The sequence below is a fragment of the Chionomys nivalis genome, chromosome 5 (genome assembly GCF_950005125.1).
Source record: "Chionomys nivalis chromosome 5, mChiNiv1.1, whole genome shotgun sequence".
NCBI lineage: Eukaryota > Metazoa > Chordata > Mammalia > Rodentia > Cricetidae > Chionomys > Chionomys nivalis.
Genome location: NC_080090.1, coordinates 60405247 through 60429334, shown reverse-complemented (window position 1 = coordinate 60429334; position 24088 = coordinate 60405247). Strand labels below are relative to the sequence as shown.

The 24088-nt window shown below is 37.3% G+C and overlaps 1 protein-coding gene and 1 pseudogene across 4 annotated transcripts in view; both read right to left on the bottom strand.

The window, feature by feature from the left end:
* Rabgap1l (RAB GTPase activating protein 1 like) overlaps positions 1-24088 on the bottom strand; it is a 659411-nt gene that overhangs the window by 360573 nt on the left and 274750 nt on the right. The gene's annotated exons all lie outside the window — the stretch shown is intronic.
* On the bottom strand, positions 11129-11427 carry LOC130874401 (FAU ubiquitin-like and ribosomal protein S30; annotated as a pseudogene).

Below are 24088 nucleotides of genomic sequence, written 5' to 3'. Positions count from 1 at the left end.
CATTTTGGTGTCTCAGAGAGTATATGGGATGAAGTATTCTTGTCTTTAACAGAGGAACAAAAAAAAAAAGGGAAAAAAAAAGATCTCTCCCTTCAACTTTTGTGGAAAACTACAGGAAAAGGAGAATGTTTAGAAATGGCTCCAACAGGCTTCATTATAGTTCTTGGAACTTGGGGCAGTCGGTATGAAAGGACTAAGTTGACAGCGCTAGAAGGTCTGCTTTCTGATCACTGGGATCTCAAGTTCTTGTGACAAACATCACTTTCCTCACTCTGTAAAAAATGGCCCCTCCTATTCAGCAATCACCCTTTTGCAGTGTATGTGAGATCTCAAAGGATGTGACACTCTGTCCCCCAGCAATGGTTCCATATTGTTTTATGGAGTTAGACAGGAAGCGCACCCTCTACAGGCTTTGAATTCTCAGGAAATACCTTTAGCTAAGATTAGCTTGTCATGGGCATCACAAGTTTGTCAGAAAGCTTAATGAAACACTAGGACTCGCTCCTGGATTGACTCTCCTCACATCAGGCTGGTTGGGTAGCTATAGTGACTCAGGTATAGTTTGATGGATAGAAACTCCTTAGCTAGCAGCAGTTTCAAAAAAAAAAAAAAAAAACAAAACAAAAACAGAAACAAACCAAAAAAAAACCCAAAAAAACATGATGGGGGCTCAGGTCTCTAAAGTAGAAGAAAAAAAGTGCAAGAAGTGAGGTCACAGGAAGAAGGAGAACTGATGGTTTAATGTTTGATATCATGCCACAAGTTGAAGACAGAACATACTTAAGAGACAAACATGCCTATCAACCTGAAAGAAGTGAGACTTGTTTCTAGTTGATGATGACACTCCGTGCAACTCAATCTCAATCACCACATCTACAAACCAGTCATAAATAACCTACTAACTCTGACTAGTCTTTTTTTTAAAGCACAATTAATAAAAACTCAGAGAGAGAAGTTGGGGTTCAACTTGAAGGTCTAAAAAGCAAAGCAGCCAGCCCCTGGTTCTTACCTCAACCTCAGTCTGAAATGGTGATCTTGCCTCCAAGAACCTCAAGATAAGACTCAGACTGAGAGCTGTTTCCTCCCATTTTATAGTCCTCCTTAGGGCTAGGATTAAAAATTTACACCACTGGAATTAAAGGAATACACTGCCCAGTTTCTACGGCAAACTAGTGTTCTGGCTACTGGGATTAAAGGTGTATGTTACCACTGCCTGATCTATAAGACTGACCAGTAAGACTGTTTTACTCTCTGATCTTCAGGAAAACTTTATTTATTAAAATACAAATGAAATGCCACTACATTTTTTAAAGAGTTAGAAAGTATACATGCAAGCCGGGTGTGGTAGCACAAACAAATACACAAGAGAAAAATATGCATGTATACATATTTAAATGTTTGCTTAGACTGACTTTGAAATCATCTGATAGTTATTAATAACATTGCTGGGGTAGATATGAGCAACAATACAACTCTGAATTTATAAATGTTTTTTATTTATTTGCTTTATCAATGACCCAGAGAAGCCCATCAGGATATACCATGTCATGTACCAGGCAACTTCCTATTTATTCTAACTGTTGGAAACCTTATTACGAAACAAAAACTAATCTCCTGAATTTTGGCCCTGGAAACTTCACTAAGCTATGTCCAAAAAATGCTATTTCAGTTTATTATTACCTCTAGTAATTAATACCAAAAAAATAAACATGAAATGCTACCAACAATTAAAAGAGGATTTTTATTTTCTCCTTTAAAAAATGTGTGACACTTCTTACTCTACAGCCCAGTAGATATTTAATTTTCACAAAAGATTATCTCTTTAATTTAGAGGATGAAATATTAACTTTAAACTTCTAGGAATGTACTTTGCCTGAAACTAAATTATTTTGAACAAATACAAGACTTCGTTTTAAAGAAGGGAACATGATATGGAAGCACAGTGTCAAGGGAATATTTCTTCTAAAGAAACATATTATGACATATTTCACTGTGAAAGGAAAGCCCTGTTTTGAGAAGGTTCAACAGAGCAAGCTTTTAAGAGGCCCACTACACATGATAAGTGACCCAGGCAGAGCTGACTACTTTGAATTGACTATAGCCTTGTAGCCACCTGATCATAAGGAAGGATATTTAATCAAATCTGAACACATTGTAAGAGATGTTTTTAAATAGCTCCTTTAAAAGACGTGAACTTCATATGATAGGGCATCTCTTGGGTATATTCCCAAGAGTGGTATTACTGGATATTGGGGTAGGTTGATCCCAAATTTCTTGAGAAATCGCCACACTGATTTCCAAAGTGGTTGCACAAGTTTGCATTCCCACCAGCAATGGATGAGTGTACCCCTTACTCCACAACCTCTCCAGCAAAGGCTATCATTGGTGTTTTTGATTTTAGCCATTCTGACAGGTGTAAGATGGTATCTCAAAGATGTTTTAATTTGCATTTCCCTTATCGCTAAGGAGGTTGAGCATGACCTTAAGTGTCTTTTGGCCATTTGAATTTCTTCTGTTGAGAATTCTCTGTTCATCTCAGTGCCCCATTTTTTAATTGGGTTAATTAGCATTTTAAAGTCTAGTTTCTTGAGTTCTTTATATATTTTGGAGATCAGACCTTTGTCTGTTGCAGGGTTGGTGAAGATCTTCTCCCAGTCAGTGGGTTGCCTTTTTGTCTTAGTGACAGTGTCCTTTGCTTTACAGAAGCAGCATTGTTTGTAATAGCCAGAACCTGGAAACAACCTAGATGCCCTTCAATGGAGGAATGGATGAAGAAAGTGTGGAATATATACATATTAGAGTACTACTCAGCGGTAAAAAACAATGACTTCTCAAATTCTGTATGCAAATGGATGGAAATAGAAAACACTATCCTGAGTGATGTAAGTCAGACCCAAAAAGAGGAACATGGGATGTACTCACTCATAATTGGTTTCTAGCCATAAATAAAGGACATTGAGCATATAATTTGTGATCCTAGAGAAGCTAAATAAGAAAGTGTACCCAAAGAAAAACGTACAGTCATCCGCCTGGATAGGGGAAGTAGACAAGATTGCCGGGCAAAAACTGGGAACTTGTGGGTGAGGTAGCATGGGGCTAAGGGGAAATGGGGTGAGAAACGTGAGAAGGGGAGGATGGGAAGAGCTTAGAGGGAATGGGATGGTTGGGATATAGGAAGGGTGGATACGGGAGCAGCGAAGTATATATCCTAACTAAGGGAGCCATCTTAGGGTTGGCAAGAGACTTGAGAGGGGCTCGCAGGTGTCCAGGGAGATGTCCCCAGCTGGTACCTTGGGCAACTGAGGAGAGGGAACCTGAAATGACCCTATCCTATACTGATGAATATCTTGCATATCACCTTAGAACCTTCATCTGGCGATGGATCGAGATAGAGACCCAATTTGGAGCAACGGTCTGAGCTCTTAAGGTCCAAATGAGGAGCAGAAGGAGGGAGAACATGAGCAAGGAAGTCAGGACCACGAGGGGTGCACCCACCCACTGTGACAGTGGAACTGATCTATTGGGAGCCCACCAAGGCCAGCTGGACTGGGACTGAATAAGCATGGATTGAAACTGGACTCTCTGAACATGGCATACAATGAAGGCTGATGAGAAGCCAAGGACAATGGCACTAGGTTTCGATCCTGATACATGAACTGGCTTTGTGGGAGCTTAGTCTGTTTGGACGCTCACCTTCCTGGACCTAGATAGAAGTAGGAGGACCTTGGTCTTCCCCCAGGGCAGGGAATTTGGACTGCTCTTCAGTATCGAGAGGGAGGGGGAATGGAGTGGGGGGAGGAGAAGAGGAATGGGGATGGGGGGGAGTGCGGGGAGGGGCAATATGTGGGAGGAGGGGGAGGGAAATGGGAAACGGGGAGCAGGCGGAAATTTTGATTAAAAAAAATAAATAAAAAGACGTGAACTTCAGGTTAGGGAGGTGCAACACTTAAGAAAATGAGAAGAAAATAAGAAAATGAGAAGAAAACTGAATGGTATTTCTTTTTTAAAAAAACGGAAAAGAAAGAAAAGAAACAGAAAATGATAGAAAGTACAAATTTAATGTATAAACTTTTTTGTAAACTAGTTTTGAAACTACAGTGATACAAATGAAACTCTAAAATCTACTGACTATGACTGAACCATTCCCCTTGGAGGCTGGAGCAAGAGCAACAGAAAGAGCATTGATTCTATGTTGTGAGTGGCAGGCTGTTACTGATCACATAGAAGATGAACACAGCTGTTGATTCCTTTGCATCCAACACTGTTGAGCTCTGCATGCAAACTCACAAGAAATATAATGCGAAAAATTATTTTTCTGAACCATTTCAGGCTTCAGGATAATAATATCAGCTTCAAAAAGGGGGTTAGGAAGCAATCCCTCCTCTTTGCTGGCATTAATACCTAACTATTAATGTAATATTTTCTATCACAAATTCTCAAACTTTGGATGCTTTTATTTTCATTCCACTGTGTATAATTTGCTCAATTTTCCTTTTTCTTAAAAATAAAAAACAAAGCCAGGCGGTGGTGGCGCACGCCTTTAATCCCAGCACTCGGGAGGCAGAGGCAGGCGGATCTCTGTGAGTTCGAGACCAGCCTGGTCTACAAGAGCTAGTTCCAGGACAGGCTCCAAAACCACAGAGAAACCCTGTCTCGAAAAACCAAAATAAATAAATAAATAAATAAATAAATAAATAAATAAATAAATAACAAGAACAAAACCCAGAAGACCCCCTCTGCTGTACTTCTGTTAATTTCCATTTCAACACTAATGTGGTCAGAGAACATGACTCTGGATGGCTCCAAGTCTTCAAAATCATTAGAATTTGTTTCATAGACAGGCCTTACTATGATAATTGTTCTTTGTGTAATCTTATACAGAATGCTTTGTATGTGTTAACTAAAGCATACAGGCTGATTGTGCTATTTAGATCTCTCATGTCAGGGGCTGGAGAGATGGCTCAGTGGTTAAGAGCATTGCCTGCTCTTCCAAAGGTCCTGAGTTCAATTCTCGGCAACCACATGGTGGCTCACAACCATCTGTAATGAGGTCTGGTGCCCTCTTCTGGCCTGCAAACATACACACAGAATATTGTATACATAATAAATAAAAAAAAATTAAAAAAAAAAAGTAGATCTTTCATGTCTTTATTGATTTCCTGCCTAGGAAGTTCTATCAGTTGCTAAGATGGGAATCTACAATGTATTTTCATGTTGACATAGCCTCTATCATGGTCACATTAGATCTACTTTGTTCTTTGTTCTCTAAACATTCAGTACTAAATTAAGAGCCTGGATTCTGTGCATAGAATAGCAATTACTGGCTGAGTGGCGTCCTGGTACTGTCATTCTTCATTCTTTAGAAGCATGACCACTGGCATGGGGATATTATAGTAGTGATAGGTTGATTTTCATAGCATGTATATTGGTCTGAAGTTACTGACAGGTACTCATTCATGATTTGGGACATTGGGGAAAGAACATTTTTTTTTCCTTTCTTTAAAATTAACATTTTAGTTTTCAGTTCTCCCTTTGACTTTTCCTTAGAAAAATCTGTAGGAGAGACCATAATACACTGCCCAGATGTATAGGAACTGATGAACAGTTTTTATATTTTTGGTTGTGAGTCTAGTCATCAATATCTGAACTGTTTCTCCAGACTAGAGGAACAGGTTTTAACTAGTGTTACCATTACAATCATTTAAATGTCAGTTATCCTAGTAGAAATATAGCTACTCTAAGACTAGGAAGGCAACCCTAACCATAAAGTATTTGCTGTGCAAGCAGGAGGACTTAAATTTGTATCCTTTACCCCCCACAAAAGTTAGGAATTGTACCACATGCATATAATCCTTGCACTGAGTAATGAAAGTATGACCCATGAAGCTCCAAGTCAACTAGCTTTGTTTAGTCAGTGAACTCTAGGTTCAGAGTAAGACAAAGACTCAAAAAATGAGTAGAACAATTAAAGTTATCACCCAGTGTTAACTACTAATCTCCAGATGTATATGTGTGTGTCCACATGAAAACATGTACACTAAGATAGTTCTAAAAGTTGAAATTTTGTAATTTGATGAAAATTTTAACTACCAGGCAGTCAAAGCAGTCTAAAAGTGCCAATATAAGATGCATAATGAAATCACTGAATAAAGAACAAATACAAATCAAAACTGTTAAGAAATAGGTATTTTACAGTTCTGACTTTGGACTTCAGATGTAGAGCTATGTAGAGATAGACATAAGTAGATTAATATCTTAGAAATGAAGAGAGTAGTGGACTGAAAGATTATAAACTACAGAAGAAAATAGTGTTGGGGGGCAGCAGAGTAATGAAAAAAACTGCTGGAAAAGGAAGGCATCTTGGGGTCAAGTAAATCCTGGAGCAAGGGAATCTTCCAGGAATCTACAAGGATGACTCCAGCTAAGGCACCTAGCAATAGTGGACACATAGCCTAAACTCTACATCTCCTGAGACCAAATTGGTGCATAGCTCAATTGTTATCATAGAGGTATCATTCAGCAACTAACAGAAACAGATGCGGATTCATAGTAAACATTAGGCAGAGCTCAGGAAATCCTGCAGAAGAGAGGGAGAAAGGACTGTATGTGCTAGGGGGTTAAGAACAACAAAAGAAAACTAATCGGAGTTCACAGGGGCTCACAGGGACTGAACAGACAACCATGGTACCTGCAATGGGACTGACCTAGGCGCACTGCATGTATGTTACAGTTTTGTAGCTTAGTTTTCTGGTGGGACTCCAAATAGTGGCAACAGGGGCTATCTCTGACTCTTTTACTGGCTTTTGGGAGCCTATTCCTCATACTAGGTCACCTTACCCAGCTTTAATAAGTGGGGGGAGGGTGCTAAATATTACTACAAGTTGATATGCTATGTTTTACTGATACTCCTGGCAGACTCACCTTTTCCTGAACAGAAATGAAGGAGTGGATTGGATGGATGGAAACAGAAGGAGGGGGATACAGTTGGGGCAGAGACTAGGAGAGGAGAATGGAGGAGAAACTGCAACCAGGGTGTAAAATAAATAAATTTATGATAGTATTGACAAAAAGTCTCCCCAATAATTATATTTAAATTAAATATGTAATTTCAAATTATAATTAAACTAAGGGGAAAAGTTGAAGAAAGGATTATAAACTAAAATCGAGCCTGATTTCCAGATACTTATAATCTTCAGGGTTTCAGACTAGAATAACTCTCAACTATTTAAAGGTAAAGCTAATCCACTTATACTATTTATAGGGAAAGCCTAAGCTTCTAGAATTATTCTTAGTCTGAAGGATTCAGAAACAAGTTGGCCTGGCTTTTCAAGTTTTAGTTCTTCAATTTGTTTCAGTCCTTGAGATTTCAAAAGTTATTACCAACAGCTCTAAGTTCATTTTGGCACACCTCTACACTGTAGCCTGGGGTGGAAATCAACCTGTTACAGATTCAAAGTAGCCCTTATTAATCAGAATTGTTTATACACTTAATGCAGAACTACATCTCAATATTGAAAATCCAGCTGCCTTATTCAATGTTTTTATATTCTATCTTTCAAGTTCTCACAGAAACCATACTTCTTATCCTTCATAAGCTAAGGATATTGTGGGATTTTCTTTCCTATAATTTTTATTATTAGGAAAATAGGAACAGCCAAAATAATAGTCCACATTGCAGAGGTAAGCCTGCTTCTTCTATTTCATTTCAATAATTACTTAGTACACTGAAGCTGTCTTTCCCCCGTAAAGAGCAAGATCAGAATTTGAAAACTATCAGCATAAGCTCTCCACAGAGCAGTCTTCAGTTTTACTATTGTGCTGGAGTTGACTATAACACAGATTGTAACAAAAAATCTTGTTTTCAGGATTCCGCTTACATGTTCACACTCAAGGACAGAGCTTCAGCTCTATGGAAGATGACAGCACATACCTGTATGCCTTCCTATACAGGTATCAGATGGTGGATTATTAAATCTTCATGGGGTAGGCATAGTAGTACGAAATTTGGAGTTGTGAGATTTTCTTTTCAACTTACGTTATAATCATAGTCTTAAACTATTTGAAAAACACTTCGTGGCACCTCTACCTAAGACTGGAATTTATAGTTAGAGATTCAGGAATAGCTGCAATGTCACTAGAATTTACACAACTAAAATAGCACCAAGTGAATACCGAAAGTAAAATGTAAAAATCTGCAAAGTGGCAAGGAAACAGGATCTCAAGTTTCTGCATTGTAACACCTTCCAACCAAATGAATCAGTTAAGCAAAATATGCAGGACCTAGCTAAGGGCTGGGACACTGGAAAGTAGCTGGCATATATAAGCCCTCTGCAAATTAAGATGGAAATAAAAAGTAGATTTTAGAATCACATTAGAAATGGATGTTTTGCTATTCTAGAAAGCACAAAATAATTTCATCTGCAAACTTCCATAGGGAAATCACATTGATTATTTTATTTATCTCCAGACTAAGAAGTAAATATGAGAAAGCCATATACAAACAAATAAAGAATTTTCTTGATTTTCTATAATCAAGGGTAAGGACTTTTAAAGAAGGGCAACAGTGTACTTGCTGTTAAAGTACTCTCTATCTAATTGTATTTTTAAAAGAATTAATCAAGAAGGTAAACTAATGATATAAAGAATTCAGAAAAATATCTTAAATTATTTCATTTCAATCTGTAGATCATTCTTTGACTTAAATACTTTCAATCTGAAAGTTTTACATAAAAATTCAACTGTACTTACCTAAAAACAGATCCACAGAAATTGCTTCTAAACAATAACCTCCCACCCAGAGGAGTGCACACCAAACCAGCATGCACAGTGATGTATTTAACAGGCATTTAGCTTCCTGTTAAGTTGGGGAATGGGAAGCATACTTGTACATTTAAGGTTCATGAAAAGAATGAGAACAAGATGTGTAAGAGATCAGAACACAGAATCCAGTGTTAAATCTTAGCTGTTAACAGGACGCCATAAAGATCATTATACACCTAGCTATATCTTACAATCACCCATGACCAAGAAACAATCAAATAACTGTATTACTCCCCAAATATAAAAGCCATACACTAACATATGAGGTCAGCTTACATATTAATACTAATACATATAAAAACTTAATGAAGAAATTCCTCATCCCTAAAAAAATTCTAGAAATTAGGTTTAATTGACATTGTCACAAAGCTAGTCAAGATATCTGCTGTAAGAAATACTTGAGGACTACAGAGATGTCTCAGAGGTTAAGAGTACTACTGACTGTTCTTCCAGAGGTCCTCAGTTCAATTCCCAGGAACCACATGGTGGCTCACAACCATCTATAGAGATCTGGTGCCTTCTCTTGGTGTGCAGGCAGAATACCGTATACATAGTAAATAAATAAATCTTTATAAAAAAGAAATACTTGTTTTTTTCACTCCATTGGCTAGCCTAATAATAATAAATGTTGGTATTCACTGAGTGCCTGCTGATGGAGGAAGGTCATTGGTTAATTAATAAAGAAACTGCTTGGCCTCATAGGTTAGAACATAGGTGGGTGAGGTAAACAGAACAGAATGCTGGGAAGAAGGGAAGTGAGCTGAGACGCCATAACTCTGCTCCCCAGGGCAGACGCGATGAAGCTCCAACCCAGGATGGACATAGACTAGAATCTTCCTGGTAAGCACACCTCAAGGTGCTACACACATTAATAGTAATGGGCTAGGCAGTGTTTAAAATAATACAGTTTGTGTGTTGTTATTTTGGGGCATAAGCTAGCCAGGCGGCCGGGTGCTGGGTGGCAGGAACGCAGCCCGCAGCTCCTTCTACAGCCTGCTTGCTAACTAACAGGAAAAAGAGATAGCTACTATTGTCTCCACTTTTCAGACACAAAGCAATATCACTTCTAACAAGATGAGTCATGAGGGTTTGGATCTGGTTTTAAATCAATATACCAAAACTGAATTGTAAAATAGGTACTTAAGAAAACCCTATGATAATACATTTTTATTATCAACTTGATTGAATTAGAAGCAAGAATGCCTTAGGCTTTATTGAGGCTCTCTGGTGAGATCCTTTAGATGTGCATGTGAAGATGTTTCCAGAGAGGATAAACTGAAGAAGGAAATCTACCATGAAGTGGGCAGCAGCATCCCATGGACTGGGAATACAGAATGACTAGAAAAAAGAAAGGCAACTGAGACCCAGCATTCACTTGGACTCCTAATCTACCTGATGAAAGCAACCAGTCTCACATTGAAACACAATTATGTCCTCCTCCATGATGCAACGCACCCTTTGAACTGTGAGGCACAAAAAAAAAGTCACTACTCCCTTAGGCTACTTTCTGTCAGATATTTCATCACTAGGTAAGAAAAGCAATCCTCAGAATGCCTTTTTTTTTTTTAAGAAGTGAAAACACAGCTTGGATGCTGTGAGACAATGAATGGTTCGTAGCCTGTCAATTAATAAAACGCCGATGGGCCAGTAGTCAGGCTGGAAGTATAGGTGGGACAAACAGACAGGAAGTAGAGGCAGGACATGAGAACAGGAGAATTCTGGAAAGAGGAAAGCTTTGTCTGCAGTCCTGATCCAGCCAAAGAGCAAGCAAGATGTAACTGCCTCACCAAAAAAGGTACCAAGCCACGCAACTAACATAGACAAGAATAATGGGCTAATATAAGTTATAAGAGTTAATAAGAAGTCTAAGCTAGTGGACCAATCAGTTTATAGTTAATGTAGACCTCTGTGTGATTTCTTTGGGACTTAATGACTGTGGGAACTGGGCAGGACAGAAAACTCAGTTGACAAAGGGTTCACCGTGTAAAGTGCTTATTGGGCAAACATAAGGACCTGAGTTAGGTTAGGACATCCAGCACCTCGGAAAAAAGACTGTCTAAATTTCAGAGAAGGGTTCCAGAGGACCTGAGATAGATCTGATCTGAAAGCCTCTTCCCTGAGGACCAGTTTTCAGAATACCAGAAGGCACTACCTGCAAGAATCCAAAGGAGGGAATCAATCAATAATCCTACACAGCTATGTCACCTGGGAAGCACAACAAAAACTAGCATGACATGATAATTCTAAGGGCATAGTTGGGGAATGCATAATTCTTCCTCGTCCTCCTCCTCCTTCTCTTCTTCTTCTCCTTCTTCTCCTCCTCCTGTTTGGCCACCTTGGGAGTTTGACCTCTTACTTTTCCAGCACAAGCCAGGGAACCATGAACTTTACCTCCCAGCATGCGGACAGCTACTTCCAAAGTGGTCAGAGCTTCCATGCCACACTGGCCTAGGGTGGCCTCATCCTCCAGCAGCGAGCCAGAAACACGACTTGGTCCTCCGGGGCAATGCCTTCCAGTGAGGTCACATGAGTTTTGATCTGGGCGACCATTTCTTGGCCAGTCACCTCAAGGGTGTGTAGTTCCTGGGCGCATACAAAGAGCTGCATGTTGGCGACTTGGCGACTAACCCGCGGATGCCGAAGCTACTGCCGTGAAGATTCAGGATAGTGTTTTCTAATTCCATACATTTGCATGCAAAATTCAAGATGCCATTGTTTTTTACCGCTGAGTAGTACTCTAATGTGTAGATATGCCACAATTTCTTTATCCATTCTTCAGTTGAGCGGCATCTAGGTTGTTTCCAGGTTCTGGCTATTACAAATAATGCTGCTATAAAAATAGTTGAAGAAATGCTTCTGTAGTATGACTGAGCATCTTTTGTGTATATTCCCAAGAGTGGTATTGCTGGATCCTGAGGTAGATTGATTCCCAGTTTTCTGAGAAACCGCCACACTGATTTCCAAAATGTTTGCACGAGTTTGCATTCCCACGAGCAATGTGTGAGTGATCCCCTTGTTCCACATCTTCTCCAGCATAAGCTATCATTAGTGTTTTTGATCTTAGCCATTCTGACAAGTGTAAGATGATATCTCAGAGTTGTTTTGATTTGCATATCCCTGATGGCTAAAGATGTTGAACATTTCCTTTAGTATCTTTTGGGCATTTGAGATTCTTCTGTTGAGAATTCTCTATTTAGCTCTGTACTTCATTTTTAGTTGGGTTATTTAGAATTTTAATATCTACTTTTTTTGAGTTCTTTATATATTTTGAAAATCAGTCTGTTGTCTGATATGGGATTGGTGAAGATCTTTTCCCATTCAGTAGGTTGTCGTTTTGTCTTATTGACTATGTCCTTTGCTTTACAGAAGCTTCTCAGTTTCATGAGCTGCCAAAGTCCAGTTGAAGAGTAGGAGGAATGAGAATATGAGCAAAGAGGTCAAGAGCATGATGGGCTCACTCACAGAAACAGTTTACCTGAGCTAGTGGAAGCTCACCAAAACCAGCCGGACTGGGAAAGAACAAGCATAGAACCAAACTAGTCCCTCTGAATGTGGGTGACAGTTGCAGGGCTGGGACAGACTGAGGGGCCACTGACAGTGGCACCAGGATTTACACTTACCGAATATACTGGTTTTTTTGGAACCTATTCTCTTTGGATGTATACCTTGTTCAGACTAAATATAGTAGGGAGGGTCTTGGACCTTCCCCAAAGCAATGTGCCTTACCCTCTCTGAGGATTGGAGAGGGGTTGGGTGGGAGGTTGTGTGAAGGGAATGGTAGTTAGAAGGGAAGGGAGGGAACTTGGATTGGTATTTTTTAAAAATCTAATAAACAAACAAAAATAAAATTCCTTTTAATTAAAACATTCCACTTTGGTGCTAAAATGTTACATGAAATTGAATCATTCTGTGTGTAGAAAAGACACAACATTCCAAGTATAATAAAATCACTAGTATGCATTAAATATTAACATTACCAAGGTTAGTCATTTTATATGTACTATGACACTTAGATTTCAAAAATTTTTTTGAATCCAATGGAGTCTAGAAAGCAATTAAGTAACTTCTACAAAATTCTATAAGCAGCATCATAAATGGTGAGAATTAAAACTCAAGGTTAAGAGCTACAAACCCTGTTGTCTGTAATGGTGACTTGGCTATATGATTTGCTGATAGAATAATGGCACAAATGTTGTAGCAGTAACCAACCATTATCTGACTGGATTGAAGACCCACTCCACTATACAGAACTTCTGCCTAACTCTGCTCTAGTGCCCAAGAACCCGAGACTGGAAAGGACATGAACCTTGGGGAAACGAAATACTACTGTTCTGTCAAAGGGATATAGCAATAAAATGACTCAATGACATTCTATTATACCCATATATCAGTCCTTCACTCAGTCATCATCAGAGAAACTTCCTCTTTCAGTATGTGGGGGCAAACACAGAGACCCACAACTGTGTTTAGACAATTTTTAGATAGAGCAACACTTTGGAAACATTCAGTCCTAAATGGATATCATCATCGAATCTCTTAATGTCCAGGGTACTATTCACAAGAGGAAGCAGAAAGATTATAAGAGCCAGAGGAGATAAATGACACCAAAGAAACAGTGATGTGCTAACACAAAGGGGCTGAAGTACATATGAACTCAAAAGAGACTGCGACAGCATACACAGAACTTTCATGGATTCAAGCCAGATGAGGTCCCAGCACTGGCAGTGAGAGGCAGACACAAGTTCCCACCCTTAACTAAAAAATTATCTCCAATTGACACCCACTTGCAAATGAAAAATTAGTTTTTTCCTATGATGTCTCACTGGGTATATTAACCACTCTTAAGGGTAGGCTCCAGGCCCAGCAGTAGAAGGCCAACACAAAATGAACTCAGTAATACTTTTGTAGAAGTTTTTGTCTCATAACGCTTGGTTTGGACAATTTTTGTCTTACTGGCCTTTTGTTTGTATATTATAGTTTCCAATTTTGTGTTTTCCTGGAATGTGAGTGTGTATGTGAGTGTGCACGTGCTTATATGTGTTTCTTGTGCTTTTTAAATTTTTTTGTTCTAGTTATTTTTGTTTGTTTCCTAAAGAGAGAGAGAAATCATGAAGTTAGGTGAGCTTAAAGATGTAAAGAATCTAGGAGTAGTTGGGGGAGGAAAAACAGTGATCAGAATATATTGTATGAACAAATTCATTTTAAATAAAAGCAAAAAGAACTATTTAAAAATTCAGGTTTACCTACAGCTGAATTATTAATCACTAGATTTGACTCTTGATTAAGCCCAACTATGCAGAATTTTTCCAAAGAAAGGTTAGGATAGTAGAATTAATATATAATTATCTCATTTGAAACACATTATTCTTAAAAACTATCTTGTAAGAAGAAATTCTATTATTCTGATTTATACATGTAGACAAAATATTAAAAACTTAAATGACTATTCATGATCACAAAATGGACCAAGATTCAACCCATCTCCAAAGCCCAGTCTCTCAATTACTGCACCAATGTAATCAGCTTTTATATAACAGTTTTAGTCTCATGAAATTTACTAAAAATATGAACCTTGACCTAGTCCAACATTAAAAAATGAGTTTACAAACTTCAACCATTATCAACACCTATGCATTAATATATATGTGTACCATAATATAATTTCTGGCTATTTAACATTTGAATAAAATTATTTTTAAATTGTATCCTAATTTTTCATGTGTCAGAGGCAAAAATATTATTATTTTCTATAAATATGACCATTTTCCTCTCAAGAGTTCAAAGAAGTTCTTCAGTAAATAACATAATAATTTTATAATGTAGAGTGAAATATCATTACACCCACTTTTTAAGTAAAAACACCAACTGAGTCACAGAAAAATTAAGTGTCAAGACGAAACTCAAAGAGCAAGTGGCAGCACTAGGAGCAGAATACAGACGTCTCTGGGTCAGTGGTGTGTCCGTAAGGCCGCACTTCAAGTTTAACTTCAATTCAGCACATATTTATGGAACAAAGACTGTATAGGATATAGGGCGGGTGTTAAATTAAACTCTCACAGTTACATATTTATTTTCAGGACTCATTTGTGTTTATCTTATGTGTATATTTGTCTGCATGTACCACATCTATGACTGAGGTCTTCAGGAAGTAAAAGATAGCGCCAGATTCCCTGGAACTAGAGTTCCAGATTGTTGAGAGTCCCATGTAGGTGGTGGGAAACCAATCTGTGTCTTCTGCAAGGGCAGTACGTGATTTTAGCTCCCCTGTCATCTCTCTAGACTCATGTGTTTAACTAGTTCTTAATGTGGCAGAATGAGAAAGGGTAGATGCATAAGGAATCATAAGAAAGAATGAGGTTAGCTAATATTGTGGAAAAGTTACAAAGAATTTTGCACAGAAAAATTACTTCAGGTTGAAAATCCAAAGGTTTAGAAACTCACATTTGACTCACATTAAGATCAGATATAATGTTCATAAAAGAAGTGTGAATTCCAACTGGGCAGTGGTGGCACAGGCTTTTAATCCCCAGTACTCCGGAGGCGGCAGATGGAGCTCTGTGAGTTTGAAGACAGTCTGGCCTACAGAGTGAGTTCCAAGAGAGCCAGGACTGTTTCACAGAGAAACCCTGTCTCAACTCTCCACCCCCGAAAAAAGTGTGAATTCAGAATAGAAGAGCCAACACAAACAAATAACTGGTTTTCTTAAAGAATAATACAGAAATCACTCCATTATGCATACATGAGGAGGGGGCAGTAAGGGAAAAACTGGAGAGTTTGGCTCAGTGTAGATGGCAGAGAGTATCTAGACAATTTAAGAAATATGGAGTTTTCTTTAAACCAAAGAAATCAAGAAAATTACACAACACAATATGCACTTCAAAGAGACTGTTCTGGGAACATTTTTAGCAGACTGACTTGGAAAGGAACAATTAGGCGGATGAATAATTATTAATAATACTACATATGAGGCATGAGAAATTGTGGAAGAACATTATTGAAAGTAATTTTACAGTAGGTCTTACAGATTTAAAACAATAACTTTGTGTAGTGAAGTAAAATAACTCAAGCACCAAAAGACTTAGTCCTGTACTGCCTCATTTGTGTGGGACCTAAAAGTATTTGATTTCACTGAAGTTGAAGAAAAAAAACAACCAAAAATAACTGATTACCAAGGGCTGTGGAGAGCAGGTAGAAGGGAGAGACAAACACCAAGCTACAAAGAGATAGGAGACAAAATTTTAGTATTCTTTTGCACAATAGAGAAACTGTAGATGATGGCAATATACTACTAGTTTTGAAAATCAGAAGAAATGATTTTAAACATTTTCACCATGAAGAAGTAATAATTATTAGGGGAAGTAAATATGCTGACTCTTGTTTGAACATTATCCAATGTACATATTTATCAAAACATCCCAGGATACTCTGAATATAGATACAATTTTTATCTGCCAGTTGGATATTAAAACATTACAAACTAGAGCTAGCTACATTCCTTTTTTCAATTTCCTCCCGTTTTCTGTTTCCAGTATTATGAAATGGAAAGTTTTCTGAAAATTGAGACTTCTTAAGCTAGGAATAGTAGTACACACTTAAAGTCTCAGTCTTTAAAAGGCCAATACAAGATGATTGCTGGAGTCTAAGCATTTAGGTCCAACCTGAACAAAATGAAAGAAAGAAAGAAAGAAAGAAAGAAAGAAAGAAAGAAAGAAAGAAAGAAAGAAAGAAGGGAGGGAGGGAGGGAGGGAGGGAGGGAGGGAGGGAGGGAGGGAGGGAGGGAGGGAGGGAGGGAGGGAGGGAGGGAGGGAGGGAGGGAGGGAGGGAGGAATCCTGTCAAAACAAAATAAAAGCTGAAACCAGTTAAAGTAATGTTTTACTTCACATTTAATAGTTAAGTTCATGTATGACAGCCTATTAATAATAAAATGCCAAAATGGTTTACATACATATTTGGTTCATAATAATCTATAACTCCATTAAAATGAAGAGTATAGAAAATGGTAGAGATTTACAAATTCTATAAAGGGAAAGATTCTTTTTTTTTTCCCCCAGAACAGGGTTTCTCTGTATTGCCCTGGCTATCCTGAAACTCACTCTGTAGATCTGACTGGCCTCGAACTCAGAGATCTACCTGTCTCCACCTCCCAAGAGCTGGGATTAAAGGTATGTGCCACCACTACCTGGCTAAAGGGGGAATTCTTAGTTTTGTTCAAAAATCAGGAAGTTTAAGAAAGGGATGTTGGTCTGTAGTGTTTATTAAACTTTTTTTCCCCAAGAACTGGTATGGTAGGGAGATACAAACAAGCCTTGGTATCGTTAATATCTTTTACCCATAACCACACACAGCAAAGAAAGTATTTCTTAGGAAGGTGGGTTCTTAGTACCAGTGACTTTAATGGCTCCAATTTTCACCATTTTCCCCATGTAGAACTTGTTCTTCAAGAGCAAGGTGAGCTCTTTAGCATCCAGCCCATGCTAAAAGATAGCAGTGATTAGGACTAACATAGCTCTATAGTTCTCAAATTTTGTTAAGCTACTTTGCACTTGATTCAACCTCTTAATATGAACTGTCACAGCAACTCACTCAATCACCACCCACTTGTAAGTTTAAAATCTATTTTTAATTGAACCCTCTTCTAAGTTGTTGAAAACCTGACAAAATACGAAAGTTCAGATGGAAAGACATTTATGAAATTACAGTAAGTGAGGGAGAGCAAAAAAGCACTAAGGAGCAATAAATGAGCCTGACAGCCATTAAGTCAAAGAAAAGCTTTGGAAGAAACAATAGAAAGTTATAATATCTACATATATATTGTGTAACTTTAAAAATCTCTTGGGTTTAAAATTAGCTTTATACATTTCCAAAGAAAATCTCTTTAGAATGTAAAATTAACCATCTCAATATATTGTTTACTGTAATTCAAGAAAAATACTAAGAGGTCTGTGATGAAAACAAGTCAAGGAATAATGCATATACTTTGTCTTTTCCCAAAAATATTTATCTTGTAAAGTGCTCAGAAATTAAACTGACTATAAAATATTTTTACTACAACATAGTACACATCCTTTTCCAAAAGATAGATTTTATCCATGAAATTCTGACTCAGGCTATTATTGAAAAAACAACTATTAGTGCAATTCAAGTTATACTTACTGCTAATACTATTACTGTCTATTTTAATGAAAATATATTTTAGATGTAAAAACAGAATACTATACACATATAAAATTAAAATATGTTTTTCTACTTAATCACTCAATCACTTACAATTTCACAGCAATCATATCTCTCTCTCATATACACACACACACAATCTCCCTGCTCCCACTCTCTTCAATATTTTACACACATACACACACGAGGACAGGCAAAAGTCTGCTTTGTGAGTATCTACACATAACTAACTAGATATGAACTTCTAGGATATAAGAGGACTGAAAAATTATGGAGAGGGAGGGATGGGAGGAGCATGCTCAAAGTAGGTTATATTCTTCCATGAAAATATCCTTATGAAGTCTAATATCAAGCATAAGAATACATGCCAATAAAATACATTTTGACATTTTTTTAAAAATTTTATTATTGCTACTATGTAATTATGTGTGTTTGTGGCTGAGTGTGTGTGTGTGTGTGTGTGTGTCTGCAGTAGCTCAGAGACAATTAGAGCACTTGGAGATAAAGTTAAAGGAGGTTTTGAGCAGCCTGACATGGGTGCTGGGAACAAACCTCAGGTCCTCTACAACACCAGAAAGCACTTTTCACCACGGTACCAGTATCCAGCCTCTTATTTATTTGTTTGTTTAATCTATGGGTCTCTGTGCACTTTTGCCACATCACACACATGTGAAGGTCAAAGGACACTTTACTGAAGTCCTAACCACCTTCCACTATGTAGGTTCTAAGGACCAAACTTGGGTTCTTGGGCTCAGTAGCAAATATCTTTACTTACTAAGCCATTTAGCAAACCACAAAAAAAATTGTTAATAAAATTATTTTCTCTTGATTTTTTTATGCCTCAACCTGAAAAAAGACCAAACATTAAACTTCTCAAGTAACCCTTTAGCCCAATACTGGAATCGTTCATTATGAATACATTCCCCCAATAGCAGACTTTATTAATAAGATTAAAAAAGACAGTTGAAAAAAAAGGGAAGTTATTATGGTAAAAAATAAGGTAATACAAGAATAAGATTTCCTATGGAATATAAACACTGATATTATTTTGTGAATTCTATCAATATGATCCTGTATTCTTTGTTTAATAAATATTTGCAAAGTACCTATTACATGAAGGAATTGTTCTAGAGGAGATATAGGAGTTTAGGGTGGCTAAGATAATAACTTTATACTTGCTTTATAATCACATGAATTGAGTTTGATCTCCAGAATCCATATAAAATTAATCTAAGTGATTGGGCTAACGACATGACTTGATGGGTAAGAGGCTTGTTGTACAAGCATAAGGCCCTGAATTCAAATCCCCAGAACTCAAGTCATTATCATACATACACCTACATCCCCTGCATCCTTGGAAAGTAGAGGCAGAAAATAGCTGTGGTTTCCTGGCTACTAGTCTAGCTCCAGAATCAGTAAGAGACCCTTTCTCAAAAGAGTAAGGCAGAGAAGTGATAAATCAGGGTATCTGAAGTTTTTCTTTGATATTAATATGCCCACAATGGTGTATAATCCACATATGTATTTTTTTACAGATTTATTTATTTATTATGTATACTGTGCTCTGCCTGCATGTATGCCTGCAGGCTAGAAAAGGGCATCAGACCTACAGATGGCTGTGAACCATCATGTGATTGCTTGTAATTGAACTCAGGGCCTCTGGAAGAGTAGCCAGTGCTCTTAACCTCTGAGCCATCTCTCCAACCCCCGAACATGTGTTTTTTGGGGGGAGAAAGAGAGAGGAGGACACATGGGCATACTGGTCAGCCAACCTAGCACTGCATACAAAATGCCAGTGATCCTCGATCAAAAATCAATGTTGACAGCTACACAGAACTAATCTACCAGTTGTCCTCTGGCTTACACACACACATGGACACACGTATACGCATACCAGACACGCACAAAGTTGCTTTTTTTTCCCTGTGAAGCAATTCTAAAAGCTGATGGAAAGCCTCCACTCATAACCATTTTTCCTCTTCTGGAATTAATCTTTAACCATTTAGGAACTGATTACATTACAAAAGTAATTATTTTCTTTCCCAAAATAAGGAAAACATGACCTTCAGGAAAAAGAAAGACTGAAGACATTGGGAAATGGAAATCTGTATTCATTGATATGAAAGAACCAAGTTGTTCCCATTGAACACTTAGTTCTTCAAAAAGGGTTCTGAACACTTAATGCACACCAACTGCCTTTCCTATTGTTCTCTCACAGAAAAGACTGCAGACAAACTCTCTCTGGCAAACCAATCTCCAGTTAACTGGGCATTTTTACAGACTGGATACCATGTAGCATCTATACTTTAGATCATAAGCAATCACTGCTGACTCAGACCTATTATTGCAGAGTATGCAGGCCATAATAATCTAGCCTTGCACAGTTCTTGGACTGCCCTGGTCTCCTGAGACACAGAGAAATTGAAAAAAAATGATGGGATATGCTACCAAATGCATGTAAGTTTGTATTAAATGAGGTGCTCAGTAAATTTATAACTGATTCAGCCATGTATAGTGAAAGAAAGTAGTGGAAAATATCATATTCAAAAAATATAATATTCCATGAAGAAAAATATTAATGTTAATTTAAAAAATTCTAGGTCTAACAGAATAGGCTTAACAACAGTAGTCAGTTTGTGGGCTTTGTTTTTGCTGGTTTACCGTATGCATGCACTATGCATTCATATCAGGAAGGTAAAACTTTAAAGCCATAATGTATAAAAAATAAAGCTTCAATAAAAACACCATTTAAATCACCAAATGAAATGATGAAGTGCATAAAAGTTCGAATGTTTTCCATGAAGACATTTTACTTCAGTGATAGTAATCTTGCCTAGCATGTATGAGGCCATAAGATCAATCTAAGTACAATTTAAAGCCATCAAATATAATTTCCTTTATACAAACATACAGGTTGTATGTAATACGCAACCTCCAAGGATGACAATAGAGTTGAATGCAACTGAGTTTTAAAAACACAATGAAGCAAAATTATATGTATATGCTTCTTTGTATGTTTTAAATGATTTAATATTTAATGAAATATACTTGTACATACCACAATTAATGTTTAGATCTATGTAAAAAGGAAAATGAGAACTATGAATGGGAAACAGATTCATATACATTTCCAATTATATTACAAGTAAAAACCATACTTCAACTACAAATGTCAACAAGAAATGTAAATAATTACTTCTTTCCTTCAGATTAATGCAGGACCACATAGCTCACTAGAGACCTGTATCCATCGGACAGTTTCCACATTGGCATAGAAATAAGTATTTCAACTTTGCCCCTCCGGATTATATGCATATTTCTTCTTAAGAGAATTATGTGTTGTTGAATTCCTGTAAAAAATCTCTAATATAATTCTGATGATTACTTAAAATTATAGAGATAATTTACCATTTTTACCTTAATCTTTCTCATTTCAGTTTGTTTACTTTTATATTATTGAAATTCAAAAGAAAATCATGTATTTCTCCGAATGAACTACTTTTTTCCCTAAATCAGCTCAGGTAATTTACTCTCTCTCTCTTAAGTGTCTGTTATGAAATACAAAGCAATAAACACAATTAGAGTATAAAACTCAAAGTTTGAACAAATCTTTTTTTTTTTTTTTTTTTTTGGTTTTTCGAAACAGGGTTTCTCTGTGGCTTTGGAGCCTGTCCTGGAACTAGCTCTTGTAGACTAGGCTGGTCTTGAACTCACAGAGATCCGCCTGCCTCTGCCTCCCGAGTGCTGGGATTAAAGGCGTGCGCCACCATCGCCCGGCAAAGTTTATCTGTATGTATGTCTGCAGGCCAGAAGAAGGCACCAGACCTCATTACAGATGGTTGTGAGCCACCATGTGGTTGCTGGGAATTGAACTCAGAACCTTTGGAAGAGCAGGCAATGCTCTTAACCACTGAGCCATTATTATTATTAAGTCCTAACTGAGGAAAAACTATGTGGAACAGAACACAAAATATCTATGCAATGAGGCTTATAAAACATAACTAGAAACAAAAGTGAAAAAATGCTCTTCTCTTAGTGAAGTCACGTCAACTTTTCCTTAAAGTTGCTAGTTATTGCCATTACTGGTAATGACAACAATGATGGCTCAGTTAGTAAGCTGCTTGCCACGTAAGTATGAGGAACTGAGCACAAACTAGCATGCAATCATAAGGCTGAACATGGAAGCCTAGCACGCAATCATAAGGCTGAACACCTAGAATTCCAGGACTGGGGAGATAGGTGGATAAGCCAGTCTAGTCCAATCAGTAAGGTCTACATTCAGTGGAAGATTTTCTGTCAAAAAACAAGGTGGACACCAAAAAGTCATATAATGGAGTGGACGGGGGGTTAAAGGGAATGGTAGGAGGAGAGGGAGGGGGAAAACTGTGGTTATGTAAAATGAATAAAAACTTTTAAATAAAAAATAAGGAGAGCAATTAGTTAAAACATGAGCTGTCAGTTTCTTGAATTCACATGCTTCTGCATACATGCATGAATATGTGTAGGAACGCACATACAGAAATGGGATGGGGAGAGAGGGAGGCTGACAAGAAGGAGGAGGATCTGGCAGTAGATAGTATTTAATTTTTGAGTATTATATGATGATAGCTTTTTCCATTTTCTTTAGCAAACAGAGCCGAGTTTTCTCCATCTGCCTTTTAGCTTCAGTCTTTTTAATTGACCACCCTGCATTTTTTTCAGTTTTACAAATTAGTACATGTTAAACCCTGGGCTTTCCATTTGGAGATACTTTGGGAATGATCAGCTGTCCCTAAACAAAAGCGACTGTTATCATTGGCTGTATTTAACCATGAACATAAAGTTAACAAAGCGAGAAGCCTAGGCTGCAACTGTCCTGTTCTAAATCTAGCTTTCCATAAACTTTCTTTAACCTAACAAAGTATCAGAAGTGAAAATTCAAATCAGCCCACCCTCTAAATAAAACTAATAAATTCATATGACACATACTTAATCATGACTTCAAATGAACAGAAGATGTGGCATATTTTAGGATATGTCTAAGTAATCTGCTAAATTCTAATAAATCCAATTAAAATATGTTATTACTATAATTGGATCCAATTAATTTCTTCAGCCTATATTATAGTCATTTATTATGAATGGAATGTAAATTTTCTTAACTGTCATTCCTTATTCATGACTGTATCTCATATTATCTGGATGGCCTAGGTTCTCCACTAGAGCATTTAAATTACCAGTTCACTGTAATTGTAGAGATTAATCAGTTTTTAAACAATGATATCTGAGGAATAACAAAGATTAGATAACTATTTATATATTTAATTTTGAATGCAAAGTCAACATCAGTATACTAACTGATATCATAAAATATTTATCAATTTTGAACATTATATTCCTTAAAAAATATGAAGAATAAAATTTGAAATAGAGTCCGTTTGTGTTCTTCCCATGGAGTCAAGAGATGACTAGCAAGAAAGTAAAAACTAGTCTGAGTTTACATGAACTAGTTAATGGTCTTAAATAATTAGTCATTATATTATCATTTTGCTCCCAATAATTAAAATTCTCACTGTAACAGTTGCTATGGCAGCTCAACATCACTAAACAATAAACCCTTTAAGTTCTGCCACAAAGGATGCTGCAGGCTTGAAGTTTTTATTTAGTGAATATGGGGGCAAATATATAATTTTCTAGTTTACAAATTTTTAATCAATACTCGTACTTGCTTTGCAATCTATAGCAATATTTTTACTCTCAGAGTCCAGAGGACTAGTATTTTCCTTGGCTTTCATTTCCTCATCCCTTTAATAAATGAAAACATCTCGATAAAAACCATTTCAACAGGGCTCATCTCAGGCAGATTGGCTCCAGCTATAAATAGTAAAATCTGCCATCTGCCTTTCTATTCTTGTGCTGAATGCAGTGCAGGCATTGTGTTCACACTTCACTGGTGCCAGGCCTGATGCTGTATAGCCAGCAGCAACAGAAAATAATAGTGCAAGACAGAGATAATGAGGTGAAGAGCAGAAATGGTAGGACTATAATTAACTGCTGCCTTGCTATTCACCACAATAAAAGCACACACAATGGTACTGAGAATCTACGTCTCAT